A 17,171-nucleotide genomic window follows, 5' to 3' on the forward strand; every position below is an offset into this window, starting at 1 on the left:
TGCGGCCGAGCGAGCGCAGCGAAGGCGCTGGCTCTGGGCATTTCAGTGACTCCCTTTACCTCCCGGGCAAGGAAGGAAGGAAACGAGGAAGGAGGGGACTGTCTCGATGGAAGGTTCAGGCGGAGGCGCCCTCGCCTTGCGGGTGCACCGGCCGCAGAGCGGCTCTGGCAGCTGCCGGCTGGACCCGCGCGCGTGGAGACGGGTGGGGGCGGTTTGCATGCGTGTTTGTCTGTGCGTCTGGCCGGGGATCGGGAAGGGACATGTGTGTTTGGGCTGTGCACTGTGGGGAGCTCGGTCTGCGCCTTTATGTCTGTTCCCTGAAGTGGGTGGAACGTTGGCCCGTTCCGGGAATGTTCCATGACGTGGTGCAGCCACAGGAAGGGGGTTAACGAGGGGCTCTCTGCCGCGGCAGCACTGCCGGCTGCTATCAAAGCAGATGTGCTGCTGCTCCTCCTCCTCTTTCACCTCCTTTCACCCCCACCCCCCGCCTTTCCATTCTGTGCCTCTGGTACGGGTAGGGGTGAGACAGGAAAACATTGCTCTGGGTGTGTGCGTGTGTGTGTGTGTGAGTGAGAGGTTGGGGGAGGGGGTGCTAATGTGCATGTGTGGGGTCTGTCGTATTTGTTGGTGGTGGGGGGGTGGACTCCAGATCCGCTCTGCTACCCCAGCTGTTATCACAGATCGGTGCGCTTTATACGCATGTGCCTCCAGCGTTTGGTCCTTCTTACATAACACATCCAGTGCAGCAGAGGACATGAGAAAATGCGACCCCAACCCTCCAAACCCAAATTGGGTGAAGGGATAGAAGGTCAGGAAGCGTCCCTGGGTGTTGTCCTTCAGGGACTTGGTTCCTAGTGGGGGAAAGGAAGAAGGGAAGGAGGATTTCTTCAAGTGGCTCCTGTCCTCTCTGACTTAAAAGCATCTAACTAAAAAGGACTGCAGGCACCAGTCCTCCCTAACGGGAAAGCTTGTAACCTGCTACACCAAGGGAAAGGGGGCACTTTAACCTCGGGAGTGCAGAGAAGAGAGAGGGTCCTTAATCAAGACACTTGGAGAAGAGGAGCAATAATGTGTTGGCGGCAGATGGGGGGCGCTGGGGATGACATGGAGGAGGACAGAGGAATCTCTTGATAATAGGTTTCACTGGAGGCCTTAGGACACCTGTAATGGCTTAGCATTCACACAGGAAGCTGTGTGTGCAACTGACATTGCAAAACCCTTATTTTCTGCAGAGTTATTTAGGCCTAAAATGAATATAGAAAGGCTTGTTTCCTGTACTTTCATTATAATGGAAAATTTGAACTGATTTTTCTCCTTCATTTTCTGCCATTTAAAAAATAACTCAATTTACCTCCAAATGAATATTGGTACTCGCCCCCAACCCTAAAGCTAGACCTCAATAATTCACGAGAGAACTGTTTTTCTAGCATACCCAGAGCCCTAGTCAAGGGCTATCGATTTTTCTCTTCAGTACAGTTGTTTCTTTTGTAGTGCATAATCAAGCCCAGAAATTACTTGAAATATTAATAAGATCCATTTTAATTAAATTTGCAATGAGCTGTCCTCCTAGAAAAAGGCCATTTAACTTTATCAGAAACGTTTCCTCCGGTGATATAGTAATATTTGGTGATATTTGTCCTTGAGCAAACCAAGTTATTTTAAATATTTGCACATATAGATCACATATGTTTGCTACATATGTAGCAAATGCCTCATTGCTTTTTCACCTTGTAAGAGTGCCAAAAGCAGAATTTTAACAAAGTAGATTGTGGAATGAGTAGATTGGGTTTGATTTTTAGGATATAGGCCAAATGGTTTATCAGAACTTAGAAATGCCCTTTCTGTGAGTAAAGTGGGTATCATTTTCATTATTAAGAGAAAATTCCCTGTGGAACCCTAAGGAGTCATGGTACCAAATGACAACTGTACATTTGCATTGTGAACTGAAAAGGAGTTACCAGTATTTACTTAATGATAGTGTTTGTTTCAAGTGTCATAATCCCTTTTGACCACTAGGTTTGAAATATGCAGTATATTTCTGATATACAGAAATGTATTACATTATAATGATGACTCTCTTGAACATTGAGCCAATTTCTTGCGTTGAGCATAGGTCAGGTATAAAACAAAATTTGCTCATTGGCATCTGTATTTTTGTTACAGTGATTGTATTTTATGTGGCTAACTTTATTAGAGATGGCTTGTATTTATACAAGGATATTCAAGAGTAAATTGATGTGTGACTGATTCAGGGACAATTTTGGGAATGGTGGTATATTAGTGATCTTACAAATTTAAGATCTAACTGATTTTTAATTGGTTAGATCCTCGTAGAGGTGTTTGGTAAAATACCACTGAAGTACGTAAAACATCTATATATTCCTATTTAACATGGAATGTGAAAATTTTCCTATGTGTATATTATCACATAGGAAAATGATGCTCTTTGATTACACTGAAAGATTAACCAGCAGAATATTTTGATTGATCAGGCTCCTTTGCATGAGATGTGTTTGTGAATGTTCTTGTTACCATGAAAACAAAACAGAGGACAGTATATATGGAGACATTCCTTGTGGAGTAATGGTGCGTGTGTCTGCTTGAACTTTTGGCACTTCGTCACTACTCAGAAAATCAGGTTGACTCTTTTATGCTGATTTAATTTAAAATGAAAAATCTTATTCCAGAATTTGCCATTTTTTTTGAAGTAGGGCTCATTTTAACAGCAGCAATAACAAATAACCCTTTGTGTTGTACACTGTATTGGGTTTCAGTTTTTGAATTATAACAAGTACACTATTTGAGTTGGGTTTCAGTTTTTAAATTATTATCAATAATTAGCTAAAGTCAATTTGAAAGCTTCACATAGCAAAAGTAATTTTAAAGAATGATAGAAAATGTTAGTTGGCATGAGTGAAAGTATAATCCATAAGGATGTAAAGTAATTTAATAACTGATGTGGTAATTATTATCATAAGGGAAAAGTGGCTAAGGTCAACTGGATGTATGGTTGTGGATCAGACAGGCTACTCATCTCCTGTTTGTTAAAAATGAACACTGTTTTCACATTTTGGTATGTGATCAGCATCAGCAGAACTCTCTCTTGGTCTATACATTAATTCTGTAGGTGGAGAAACGGTTCACAGTTTAAATATCTACCTGAAAATTTCAATGATATGCTTCCAGTTCATGGATTTATATGTGAATTCATCATCAATTCATATTTTGGCTAAAACTTGGGATTTAACTGTTACAACTTTTAAAGTGATATTATAAAAAGGAGCACTGGAAGTTTGCTAACTCAATGAAATTAAGGTTTCATAAGGAACTTCAAACCATCCAGAGTGTATGGATTCCCTTTAACCATACAGGCAGATCCTTTATTAATATGGAGCTAAACTTCAGTGAATATTCAAGTGAGGGCTCTCCTGTGAAACCTGTAGGATTTACAGTGTTTGAAGTTGTGGATGAACACAGAGGATTAAAGAAAAATAGGAAAACTTTATGAAAATAAGATCATGCTTGTTTTAAAGTAATTGTATGAGAAGTAATATTTTCTCTGTGTTCCTGGTATTTAGTGACAGTTAAAAGCACTGCTTTCTGTATGATATTTATAGCAATGCTTCTGAAAAAAAGGTTGAGTAAACCAGTGTTTGCAGCTATGAGATGCCACTAACTAATTTGGGAAAACATTTTAGCACTTTATTATTGTGTCACAACTCCGAAATCATCGTGAGAAAGAGGATAACATAGCATTCTTGGTCTGTGCAATCTTTGGCCTATCTAAGCCAAATTGTGAATATCGACATTAGATAGACACAGGCCTAAACTGGCTTCATGACTACATTTAGAATAGAATCAGAACTGCCTGATATTTGGGTTACTATTGTTCTAGGCCGAATTTGTGCTATCTTAACATACACTCCCATCACTCATCATTTGAGGTATTACCTATGACATGTGATCTATTCTACAAGTGTCTATAATCTTTTAGATTTCCAACCCCCTTAAAACTTGAGATCTAATTGTTTAGATCTATCTGAGAAAGTACTTTGGAGAGAGGAAGAGATGGACATGATGTTTATGTGCCTGAGGGTGATTCTCGGCCGAAAGAAGAGGTGGTCTCACCTGTTACTTCTGGGTCATAGGGGGATGGAAGTAAGTTCAGGAAGTACCCAGGGCCAATCTTTTTGACTTTTCACTTATGTATAATCTTAATCCTCTATTCAGAGTACTATGACTGGTGCACTATTATTGTTGGTCAATGCAATTCACTCTCTCAGTCATTCAACAAGTATTTCCTGTAGATTAGGCCTTCTGCTAGACATGCAGGGTATAAATAATGACCCGAACCACTAAAGGAGCTCCTTTCCAGGAGTTAAAAACAAGCCAGTGGGGCTGATAACAAGAGAAAGGTAATGCAGGGCCTTGAAGGAAGGTTGACTGCAGGAATGATTATCCAACCTGAAAAATGTGAGGACTGCCTTTGGCAAATCAGGACACATCATGACCCTCCAAATGACCATGTTACAGGTTGATCTTTGGAGAGGGAATTTTGAGGGGCAGGGCCTTGAAATTGGAAGAACCTTGGTAACGCGTGTCTCTTCTCAGTGCTTCCACATCAATTGTCTTGGAGCACATGGAATTTTTAATGACTGTATATATAACGACTTCAGTTTGAAGGATTTACCTGTAAATTAACTATTATTATTTGCAGATTTTTAAAATAACAAATAATTTAAGTTCTAAAAATACTTATTTGGTGCTCCAGTTAACAAAAATGGCCAGCATCATTGATTCAATTAATAAATAACTACCAATTCAGAAGTCTTTACAAGGTCACTGTGTGAAGTAACCAATTAATCTTTGGAACCTTGCATGAGCTAGATCTACATATTTTCAAACAACTAGCAAGGGACTGAGACATTCAATTATCCCAATAATTTCTCCTCATGATTGCAAATATCGGGATCTTTGGAGAAATTTAGATCTGATTTCTTTCTTTCCATGTGATTAGGGGTCTGTGTGACATGAAAATATGAGTAGAAACAGAGGTTAGTGAAAAATCACTTTCCTTTATTTTGTCCATTGTATCATTTGATTACTTTTTTTTTTCCGTTTTATAATTTATATAATGTAGGAAATTCAATTTGGGTGACAAAAAGAGTCTTTTTAAATTTTTATTTATTTATTTGAGACGGAGTCTTACTCTGTTGCTTAGGCTGGAGTGCAGTAGTGCGATCTCAGCTCACTGCAACCTCCACCTCCTGGGTTCAAGCAATTCTCTGCCTCAGCCTCCCGAGTAGCTGGGATTACAGGTGCTCACCACCACGCCTGGCTAATTTCTTTATTTTTAGTAGAGACGGGATTTCACCATCTTGGCCAGGCTTGTCTTGAACTCCTGACCTCAGGTGATCCACCCACCTTGGCCTCCCAAAGTGCTGGGATTATAGGTGTGAGCCACCACGCTGGGCCAAAAAGAGTCTATTTTATGTAGTAGTTCCAAGCTTGGGCTCTGCAGTCAGCTCAAGAGTCAGAATGAGCAACAGAGATAAAAGGATGATGATTTCCAACTTCAAACATTTTACAATCTAGAAGAGACATGACTTATAGTAAACTTTATTAAAACTTACAAGTGGGAGTAAAGTATAAATGGAAGCAGGATTTTTTCCAGCTGGAAAGATTAGAGGGTTCTTATGACAGGAGGGGATTCTTTTTTTTACTGAGGACCTTGGATGTTGAGTAGAATTTCATTGAGTAAAGAAGGGAGGCAGGAGCTCCCCATACTCTGACCTGGAATGGGAGGGGACAGGGATAGTGCCAGGGCAGAGGAGGAGTTGGGAGCCTGGAAAGGTACATAGCTCCAGATCTTTTGGTGCCTCGAAGACCTGCAGAGAAAGCTGGGCATCACTGAAGGTTTTTGAGCAGCGGAGTGGTGCTGTAAAGTGTGTGTTTCAGAAAGCTTATAAGGGTACATGGGATGAATATCTTGGTGGCAAGGAGGCAGTTAGATTGCCAAAATATCCTAAAGAGAAGTAATGAAAGTTGCCCCTACTGAACGATAAGATGAATTATTTTATTCTGTTAATTGATGTGTTTAAAAGTACCCTAAAAACCATAAGTAACAAAAGTGATTAAAATATTTTGTTAAACATGGCCAAATGTGTATGACAGGTTGTCAATTTGAACATTATAAGTATTGCATTATTATTTTAACCTAATATAAATTTTTTTACTACAGAATATATTTATAGATATGAGTAGTGAAAGTTGACCATCAAACACCAACTTGCAGACATGTTTATACTTAAAATTACAAGGTAATTATATGTTTAGGAATACATGTATGAGGAATGGAGCAGTGATACATTTCGTGGTTAGTTGGAATACTGCTTTTTTATTGATACCCAGCTGTATCTAAATCATTACAATACTGCACAGATAGTGTAGCACAGTGTATTTGAAATGCAGCGCTTTGTTGGGCAAAGATTTATTTAATGGTTTCATTTTCTCTGCAAAACAAAAAAAAAGCAGGAGATAATTGAAGCTCTTATTATTTGCATTGTGGCAGGTTTCACTTGAGTTCAGAAGCCTAGGAAAAAGGTGGGACTTTTGAAAGTAGGGCAGTGGGTAAATGTAGACACACCTTCATTTGTATTTGATTGGGGATCTGACAGCATGCACATGTTGTGTACAGGTTTGCACGTGTGCATACACACATATACAAATTGTAGAAAACCATGGGTGTTCTGTGAGAGAAAATTTTGCTACTTATACAGTGTGACTTCTCATCCTGATAGTTGCAGAAAATATTTCTTTTAAAATGGAGATTAATGTCTAATTCCATATAAAGAAGATTATAGGAAAGGTGATTTAAACTGTAAGTAGCTTTGTTCACTAAGACGCTAGATTTATTTGAAACAGTGTTTTATTTCTTTTGGAAGGCAGACAACTAGTTTAATAGTGTACATATGAAACGCTAATTTGGCTTGTTAATTGGATGCAATTAAATTGAGGTTATTTTATACTGCTTAATTGTTAGAAAATTACATGCATTGCCATGCCTGTGTAATGCGAAGCAAAAGTGGAGGGTATAGCCGGAGTGGGGCTGGGAGGGGCGCAAGATCTAGTCCTGTCTTTGCAATTAACTTTCTGTGAAAATTGGAAACAAGTCATCGAAGCTCTTTGGACCTCATTTGGAAATGGAAGAGATTGGAACAGATGGCTCCTAAAGCTTCTTCCAGCTCATATTCTATCAGTTTATAAATTCTACTTTGTAGTTGTAGAGAATGCAATGTCATTATATTCTGTAATTATGGTATTACAAGGATGAACAAGACACTTAAAAAAATCAGCACAGTGCCAATTTAGCAAATCCGTTAGAAGGAAGGCAATTTCGGCTTAAAGAGCACTCACCTGTGCCAGGCTCCATCCCAGGCTGTCTCCCCACATTACGTCACTTAGTCCTAACAACCACCCTGAGAAGATTTGGTTTTTTATCTTGATGTGTACACTTAAAGAAACTTCCATTCAGAAAGGTTTTTGCAGGGATGGTTTGATAGTCATTGGTGAAGCGGGATTCGAACTCAGGGTTTTTTGGCTCCGAAAATGCTTTGTCTTTTTACCATTTCATGCAGTATAAGCAATTGTTTACACATCAAAATTATTTCAAATATTTAAAAAAGGTCAACCATATTTATCACTTAGCACAATGTTTCCCCTTAGTAGTATATGGATAAACAGGTAGCCTATGGGATTAAGAACCTGGATTTGAAGTCAGACAGAATAGGGCAAATTCCAACTCCACTACCACCTGGGGGAATTTGGGTAAGTTACTTAACCTCCCTGAAGTTACAAAATGAGGATAATACCCATTCAAGGGTCATTGTGAAATTTTTATGAGAATGTGTGCACCCATCTCAATGAGCACATAGTAAACGTTTAATACCTGGTAGCTATGGGTTATTATTACCAAGGTATTAGACCATAAGAAAAACACAGGACAATTCAAATTGTTGTGACAGTAAACTATTAAATTTTCAAATGGTCCATTAAACTCTTGACTGAAATGGTTTAAGAAACAATGTTAGAATGACATGGTTTCGCATTCGACAGTTAACAAATGGAAACATCAATTAAAATCTGGGGTGTTTCTAACTGAGCCCAGCCAGTGCTGTGCCAATGAAGTGAACTTAATTCTCTGGTTCGTTGTGGAAAATCATTCTGAAGTTTTTGCTCTAAAAATGGCTTTTGGGGCCTGAATTACCCAACTTGAACTTCTGTGCAAGAACTAGAGGACCAGTGATTACTCGTGGGGCCTTGGGCCTACTTAAGAGATACAACTTGGGTGTTCACAGGACTGTTAACTTTAATTTAAAAAAATTTATTAATTCAACAGAGATGTATTAAACACCTGCTCTGGGAAAGGTGCTGTTCTAGACATGGCGATCCATCAATAGACAAAAATAGTTAAAAAATAAATTGCTTGCCTGCATGGAGTTTACATTCTAGTAGACTAATTTAGAAACTTTTTATGGCTAATTCAGTCACTGTATTACTTTTCAGTGTTTACAGGAATCTCTGCTTTTATAGTGGTCTCTCTTAACCCAAATAACATTTAAAGAAACATTGTAAGACTTATTAAATCACTAATGAAATACCCCATTTATTTTATATATATGTGGATGTATGTAGGTACATATATTTCATAGTAAGGTAGTTTTCGACACCTAAATATTACAGCACTAGATTTTTTTTAAAATTCATTTTTATGGTTCAGCATTATGGCCCATCATACCTGTAGAATTAGGTGCTGGTGGCCAGGTGCAGTGGCTCATGGCTGTGATTCCAGCACTTGGGGAGGCTGAGGTGGGTGGATCACAAGGTCAGGAGTTTAAGACCAGCCTGGCCAATATGATGAAACCCCATCTCTCCTAAAAATACAAAAATTAGCTGGATGTGGTGACACGGGCCTATAGTCCCAGCTACCTGGGAGGCAGAGACAGGAGAATCGCTTGAACTTGAGAGGTACAGATCACCTCACTGCACTCCAGCCTGGGTGACAGAGTGAGATGCCGTCTCAAAAAAAAAAAAAAAAAAAAGAGAGAGCGAGAAGAGAATTAAGTGCTGGCTGTTTTTTCATGGGCAAGGAAAAAAAATGGTTTACAAATGACACATCCTTTTTTTTTTTTTCTTGAGACAAATTCTCGCTGTGTCACCCAGGCTGGAGTGCAGTGGCGCGATCACGGTTCACTGCAGCCTTGACCTCCTGGGCTCAAATGATCCTCCCGCCTCAGTCTCCTGAGTAGCTGGGACTGCAGGCTGGTACCACCATGTGCGGCTAATTTTTATGACCCATTCTCTTGTTAAATGCATTTATAAGCTTACCAAAGTGAAGTAATTAAACAAATTATATTCGGAGTTTGTATTTTTAATTTTAAGTGAATTATTCATCTTTTAACTGATAATTTTTGCTATAAAATTTCTAGTGGATTAGGATGATTTCACTTTCACAAAAGTGTGCTCAATACAGTGTATGACATGTGCTGGGCATACAGTTGATATTTGGTGGATGTTTAAAGTCATAATTCATTCTCAAGAAGCTTACTGTCCAAATGGTAAGGAAAAACACCTGCTACACTGTAAGATGGGGGTCATGAGAACCAGATGAAGGAGATCCTCCAGGAGCTCAAGTCCTGTCTGTCTTTGTGCCAATAGCCAGAGCCCATTAGTCTGTGCACCTTTATTTTATTATTATTTTGTGACAGGGTCTCACTCTGTCACCCCCACTGAAGTGCAGTGGTGCAATCTGTGCTCACTGCAACCTCCGACTCCCAGGCTCAAACGATCCTCCTACCTCAGCCTCCCAAGTAGCTGGGACTACAGGCACCCGCCACCATACTGAGCTAATTTTTGTATTTTTTGTGGAGACAGGGTTTTGCCATATTGCCCAGGGTGGTCTCCAACTCCTGGGCTCAAGCCATCCACCCACCTTGGCCTCCCAAAGTGCTGGAATTACTGCACCCAGCCTGTCTGTGCACTATTAAGTGCTTCTTGGCACATTCGATTTTAATGTTTTCCAGGAAACAAGTGCCTCCATGTGTCCCTCCAGCAATCCCAAACATCTCTTAAACATAGTTGCGGGCTCTCCAGGCTCTAAACTCCCCAATTGTTTTTGCAGCAAGTGAACAAATATAGGGCCTTTTTGAATTATGTTTCTCCCTACAGTTGGATAGGTCAGCTTATAGTTGAACTGGGATTCTTCCACCTAGGACAGCTTTCTTTGACAATATTTTGTTCAGGGTGCTCTAAGAAGGACACTGTGTGAAGGTGGCTGTTGCTCATGAGTCTGGGGTTTGAGGAAGCATTGTTTCTTGGTGTGCCTGTTTGGATCAATTCGGTGTGAAAGAGGGAGTGTATTCCTTTCCCCCACTACCCACCCTTGCCCTATGTAGGCCAAGATAAATGGAGGAGGAAAGGCTGGGGTGAAACGGTTTCCTTTCATGCAAAGCAAGTGGTGAAAGCCTCTGTCTTTGCAACTCAGCAATGTCCCTTGGGATGGTCTTGATGGCTGGTAGACTACTTTATGGATAGATCATGGGAAGTTCAGCTTCTAATTATCCATGGAACAGTTATCAAACTTTATTTTTCTTTCTTCGCTGATACTTACATTTTAATAAATTCACTTTCTCTAAACAAGGGGAAAATCCAGGGTTATAAGCATCCAATTTATTTTCTTGTCAGTAGTCATGTGTCAAAGTTTATGTTGGGAGAGATATAGAGATATAGCCTTTTTGGGTAAAATGAAGATTTCAGATATCTTTTCTGCTCTTGTGAGGCTGTGGTCATTAGAGCCTACACTGGAGCGCTACAGAACACCAGAATGAATGACTTGAAACTCTGACCCCACTAGTTGATTGCTTGCCTTATTATTGATTTTCAAAAAGATTCAGGCCAAGAGGCTGTACCTCTGTTATATTTCATTATTTCTTCATCCGTAAAAATGAAGCATTGTTTATAGCACTCACCTACCTCCTGGGAATACAGCAGGGTAACACAAGAGAATTGGAGTGGCTATTTTTAGTGTGTGAAGCAACACTAAGTTTTGAGAATAATTCAATTGTTGAAAAAAATCTGATACACAGCAATACAATGGTGATAAGGGTTAGCAGAGTGTTGTTGAGATAATTGACTGATATTGATGCAATTTATTACAGGCCTATGTAATCGTCTTATAAGTACCGCGCGCTAACCGATTGCACCACTGGAGCCACTGGCCTATGTAATTGTTTTCAGAAAGATAATGGTCAGCAGTTCCGCAGCTTGTTATAGTATCTCCTGATGGATTTAAATTTCGTGTAGGTCACTAATGCATTCGTGTCACAAAGTATTCAGATACTTGTACCCACATTCAAACAAAAGAAAAGGGATCTAAAGACATTTGTTTTTGGATTTGTAATCTGTTTACTTTTTCAAATGACCTCAGTACTATTCGTGATAAACTTGGTGCCCAACTTCAATCAAGTGTAAATTTTAAAATGGGTCAAGTGGCTGAGAATATTCTAAATGACCTTTTAAAATAATAATCTGATGGTATAGAATATAACAAATAATTAGACACTGAGTGTGGAAGTTAAATTTTCTAATGGGCAAAGTCCAAGTCTGTCCAGTCATCAGTTGGTGTTTGGCTATGTTTGGTGGGAGTTTGCTAATGTGAAACCTAATGATGTCTAAAAATGGCCCTGATGGGTATTAATAGCCATCTGGAAAAATTTTACATCTTCACAAATAATCCCAAGAATTTATACTGTGAAGACATTATCCTGATAGTTCTTCTTTTCCTGTATTCTTATGGGTGGGGGATGAGAGCAGTATGAAGCAAACAGAAGACATTTTGAAATTAATCACAAAATTCCCATGGCTTTGAAGCCTGCTATTGTTATACTCACCCTTCTTATAGCTTTAAAATCAAACAATGCCAAACAGTATATCTAACAGTTTTAATTTCCTTGGAGCCAAATTGATTTTGTTTAAATTTCATTTCAAATTTTTACAGTATGCCACACAGTTGTATACATCAGGCTACTATTCTTATTTTGTATTTGACATGTAAATATTTGTGAATGGAGCAGGCATGAAGAAATGAAATTCTGAGGTTCTTTTGGAACATGCAAATGACTGCTTCCTTATTCAGTGCAACCTGTTCCCAGTGCTTTCTTCCCGATGGGTCAGCTTTTGGTTTTGAGCAGGCTGCATCATCAGTCCCAGTTGAGCTTTTTGTGAGAAATTTTACTTCTTCCTTTCATTGTGATACAATTTGTGGTACTTCAACGATGCCTTATTTAGGGCATCTCTTAAAGTGTCTAATTTAAATATGCTGATTAATTTTCTTAGGTGTAGGATCTGATGTATCGGTTTTGGTTTGTCAACTGGTGACAGGACACTCTGCAATGTAAAGTTTCTTACAGAATTTCAGGATTAGATAAAACTATTGGAGGCATCATTTAATCTTTAACTGAGCGAGAAATCACTTAGGACAAATTACCAAGACCTGCTTGCATTCAGTTTCTACTTCAACACCTTTTTATTTCTCAGGGAGGCCTATTCCGTTCTTGGACATTTCTAGTTACCAGCAGTTGAGCCCTTTCCAGCTATCTAGAACAAGTTTACTCATTGTCTTGCATGACAATCCTACAATTATTTAAAGATAGCAATCTTGTTCACCTTAAGTATTCTTTTCTCCAGGGTAAATATTCCCACTTCTTCAACTAGACCTCATAGGATATTGTTTTGATTTTTATTTTATTAATTTCCCAGGGATCAGATTGTTCACGTCGGAAATTTACTCCAGGCTGAGTTTTTTTTAATAACTCCTGAAAAATAAATTGCTTATTACCATTTACTTTCCAGAAGACAGCCTCTTACCAACTGGCTTGGAAATGTTTTACAGAACAGGACTAGCCATGCTTGCTGAGACTTTTTATGTAGTATAACTAGAACAGAGTTGGAATGTATAATAATGTAATGCAAATTGATTTTTAAAAATATAATTCTTGAGATTCTGGTATGTGCAAGATATATGGGAATATGAAGTAGAGTATAAATATACATAGAATATAAATGTAAGTAGAATATAAAATATAAAGAAGAGTCACTATTCTCATCATCAGGACTTTTATAATCTACCCTATTGAGGAAAAGAATGATGTAAGGGAAGCAGTAACTAAAAGAAGCAGGTTAAGTACCATGAGAGAGGCACATGTGACGTACTGAGAAGGTGCAACATCAACTCTAGCTGAGGTCTCAAGAGAGGTTTCATAGCAAAAGGAAATGCTTTACCTGGGCACACACACGAATATGGGAAAGTGTGAAGAGTATTTTCCGAGAAGCATCTCATTTGAGGGAAGCATAAAATATGTATTAAGTAAATGTTGGTGAGAAAGTTAGGAAGATTGGGATATATGGTCTAAAGACTCATATTCTAGCTTAAGGGGTTTGAACGTAAAACGATAGATAATGGTAGATGTAGCGTACTCCCATTGAGAGTTTGGTTCCTGAATTGTACAGTTCTGTAACTACATACACAACTTAATGAAATGAAACAAACAGATAAAAGATAAGTATGTGGAAACTATGCAGATAATTCAATTGCATTTATAAGTAGCAGGGAGTATAAGACATGTTTGCTTTGAATTGGCATATTATTTTTATGTATTGTCTGTGTCCTAGAAAGCCAGCAGTCTTAAGGATGGTAAAGAGAAGGTTATAGTTTTATGGGTAGTTTGTTAGAAAAATAAAGCCACTGAGCTTGAAGATACCAAAGTAGAAAAGGGTTCTACTGGAACCAAAGATTGTGAAGCAAGCAAGTAGGTAGGTAGGTTTTTCGTAAATGGTTCATTCATTCTTATATGTTCGTGAGTGTGTGTATGTGTGTGTGATTCACTTCTGTCTTCATTCCTATATATATCTGTTCAGTCAGTGAGCTCCCTTCCTTTCATTTCAGCTATTTAATTTGAGCTGGGCTTTGATTTGGGAAAGTACTGGCTCTAGAGGAACAACACAGTCATTCAGTGTGTAATGGAAATAGGATGTGGACCTCAGAAAGAAAAGAGTCCTGATTTTGTCATCACATTTCTTGGGAGTCAGTTTTCTGGAAAAACAACAAATGATTGGTGAAAGCTCATTTGAGAAGGATATTACTCAATTTGGTTATTGCTAGAGAAGAGTGAAAATTTAGTATGCCCTTCTGAATATTTTTAGAGAGGAGGCCAGTTTGTGAAACAAGTCAGGCTGCCAGATACAGTCTGGCCATATCAAAGACTTGAAAGTCTATGAAAATGTGGAGACTCCTGAGATAGAGAACTTGGATCTCAGAAGCATGAACAGCCAAACATTTTGGTAACAACTTACTGTTTCTTTCATATTCTAACTACATATTTAAATGAAACCAATCCTGAATGAAGCAATGAGTTTTAAAATAGTTTGGGAAACTTCAAGTCTTAATCCTTTTCATTGTATGAAATAATCTATCTTATTAGGTTGGAATTGTGCACTTTTATGATGTACTTTAAGTAAGAAAAGTGGAGCACTTTAACTTTTTTCTAAAGAGAAAGTGTAAAATACATTATCCTGCAAAACTTCCTTTTATTCTCACAGTTATTTCTTTTCTTTCATGGTATAAAAGAGGTGCATTTGAAAACAGCACCAGGAACCTGAGGAACTTCTTTTTTAAAAAATTTTTTTGGTTCTGGTTTATATTTTCAATTGTGTGTTTATTCACAAGCTAATTTTCTTACTGTTGTCATACTGATCTTTATATCCTCAGTCTATACTAAATTTATGGTAATACTGATTTTATTTAGCCTGTAATTAGGATTATAAAATAAAACATTTTTTAGTCTTCCCTCTTTGTCCTTTCCAAGTGCCATCATCAGCAACTAAGTATAGACCAGAGAGTATGAATTTTGAATAAAATCTTCATTGAGCTTAGATGGTATTCGAGGAGTCACATGCAGCTTGGGGAGTGCTAATTGTATACCATTGGCAGATGATTTGAAGGAACAAGTATAAGTATGTTCAAATCAAAAACACAATAATTGCTGCAGAGATTTAATGGATAAAAGAACAATTGATATGAAGGGGAAAAGACATCCCAAAAAAAGGTTGATGTAGGATCATTCAGGAAACAGATATCCACTACAATATTTCCTAGGACTGGATACACTGGAATCACATTTACAGTCAAGGGTCGTTTGATACAGTTTGGGAAGCCAAGTAAATAAAGCAATTGGATGTGATTAGATGTTTTGCAGGTCCCTCTCAGCACTCACACTCAGGGGCACTGGCCACTGGGAAGTAAAGAAGTGGTTGCAGTTAGGAATAAGGAGTTTGAGAATGAGAAGAGTTTGGGATTGCTTTTCAGCAAGATTGAAAGGAGCCACTCTGAGGTTCCTATAGCTATGCTAGTCCTGAACTGAGTGGAGATTTCAGTTCTCTGAGCCTATTTCTTGACAAAATAGGGGTAGAAATATATATATGTGAAGTAAATGGCAAACTCTAATGTACTATGCAAATTTAAGATATCATGTGATAAAGTTGTATTATTCAGATGTTTAGCAAATAAGACAACAGAATATTACTGAAGGGCTTTGCATCACTGTAAGTGGGGAAACCTAAGTTGCCTTTAATATTACCTGAAACGGTACATGACTGGATAGCACAACTAACATATATTAAATTGTAAAGTCTTTTGATGTACCTTTACCATATAAAAAAGTTTCAGTAACCTTCTAAAAATGAAACTTAAAGAAGCAGTAGAACCGAGGATGAACCTCATGAAAACATCGAGCTGATTTCTGTGCCATTTCTTAAGATTAATTTCTGGTGAATTTATAGGTTACAATGCAATGCACATTTTAAGTGTCGTGATACTCATAAAACCCTAAACATATGCTTAAAAATAGAGTTTATATTTTTAGGGTAGTTTTAGCTTCACAGCAAAATTCAGCGGAAGGTACAGAGACTTCCTATGTACTTCCTGTCCCCACATACACACAGCCTCCTCCACTATCCAAGTCTTGCTCTAGAGTGGTACATTTGTTATAATCCAAGAACCTACACTGACACATCATGATCACCCCAGGTCCATAGTTTACATTGTTTTAATTCATGCCCTGATGTGAAACATTGCTTAGTTCAAATGTTAAAAGATGTTGACACAATAAAACATCTGTAATGTTTGTTCACCATGAGAACAGAATCTACAATTTGTTTTGTAGTTGACGATGTGTCTCAAACTGCACAAGCTGAAATTAAACTATTTCAATTTTTAATTCAACATCATAAAATACCTTATGGCCTTATTTTTAATCGTTATTAACCGTAAGCCACAGCTTCTCTACAATTACGCATGGTTATAATCTGGTTTATGGCTTGAAACTAAATGGAAGACTGGAAATTTAGAAGAAAGGAAACTAAAAATCTTTAAGAAACATGAGTAGGTAATTTCCATTTTAAAACAGTCTGGCTAAAGGTTTTGTTTGCTATTAAAGTGGGTAAGTACAAGATTGAAAGATTCTTAAGAGATTCGGATTTTTAAAAGTATAGTTGAGATAGGATAACTTAAGGTCCTAATAAATAAAAGGAGTTTATATGTTGTGTAGTGGGTGTTTTCATAATGAAAACATATAGAATATGCTTTTAGAAACGTCTCAGGGGGCCTTCTTGCCTACTTTCACCTAACTGGAGCTCTGCAGTGCAGAAATGTTCCTTTTCCTGTTTTATGTCTGACGGTTATTTACGGAATCCACAATTGGAAAGGAGACAGAAAACGAGGGGAAAACAACTGCAACAACGCTTACGTGATTTTTCACTTTTGATGACTTGGAAATAATCCTACTGGAAAAAAGAGTCATCTTTAGGGAAATTGCGTTGAAAATTACGCTGAGAAAAGTGCGCCTGGCCGGTGCGTCCTTCAAACACCTGGAAACGCACGCCTTTTCCTCCCTGTGGGAAATCCAGGCGGTGGAGGAGGGCAGCCCGCAGTCTGCGGCTGGGATCGCTGGGCTTGCGAGCTCGGTTTCCTCCAGGAGGAACAGCAGCTCCGCCCCGCGCAGCCCCAAGGCTGGCCTCCGGTAGCAGCGCTGGGCTGGCCGGGGACTGAGGCGCCGGGA

At 38.5% G+C, this 17,171-nt stretch overlaps 1 protein-coding gene across 1 annotated transcript in view; it reads left to right on the plus strand.

Annotated features, from left to right (window-relative positions):
* Positions 1 to 17,171, plus strand: part of HIVEP2 (human immunodeficiency virus type I enhancer binding protein 2) — a 198,165-nt gene that overhangs the window by 1,380 nt on the left and 179,614 nt on the right. The window lies entirely within an intron of this gene.

This window comes from Colobus angolensis, unplaced genomic scaffold, assembly GCF_000951035.1.
Source record: "Colobus angolensis palliatus isolate OR3802 unplaced genomic scaffold, Cang.pa_1.0 Scaffold58, whole genome shotgun sequence".
NCBI lineage: Eukaryota > Metazoa > Chordata > Mammalia > Primates > Cercopithecidae > Colobus > Colobus angolensis.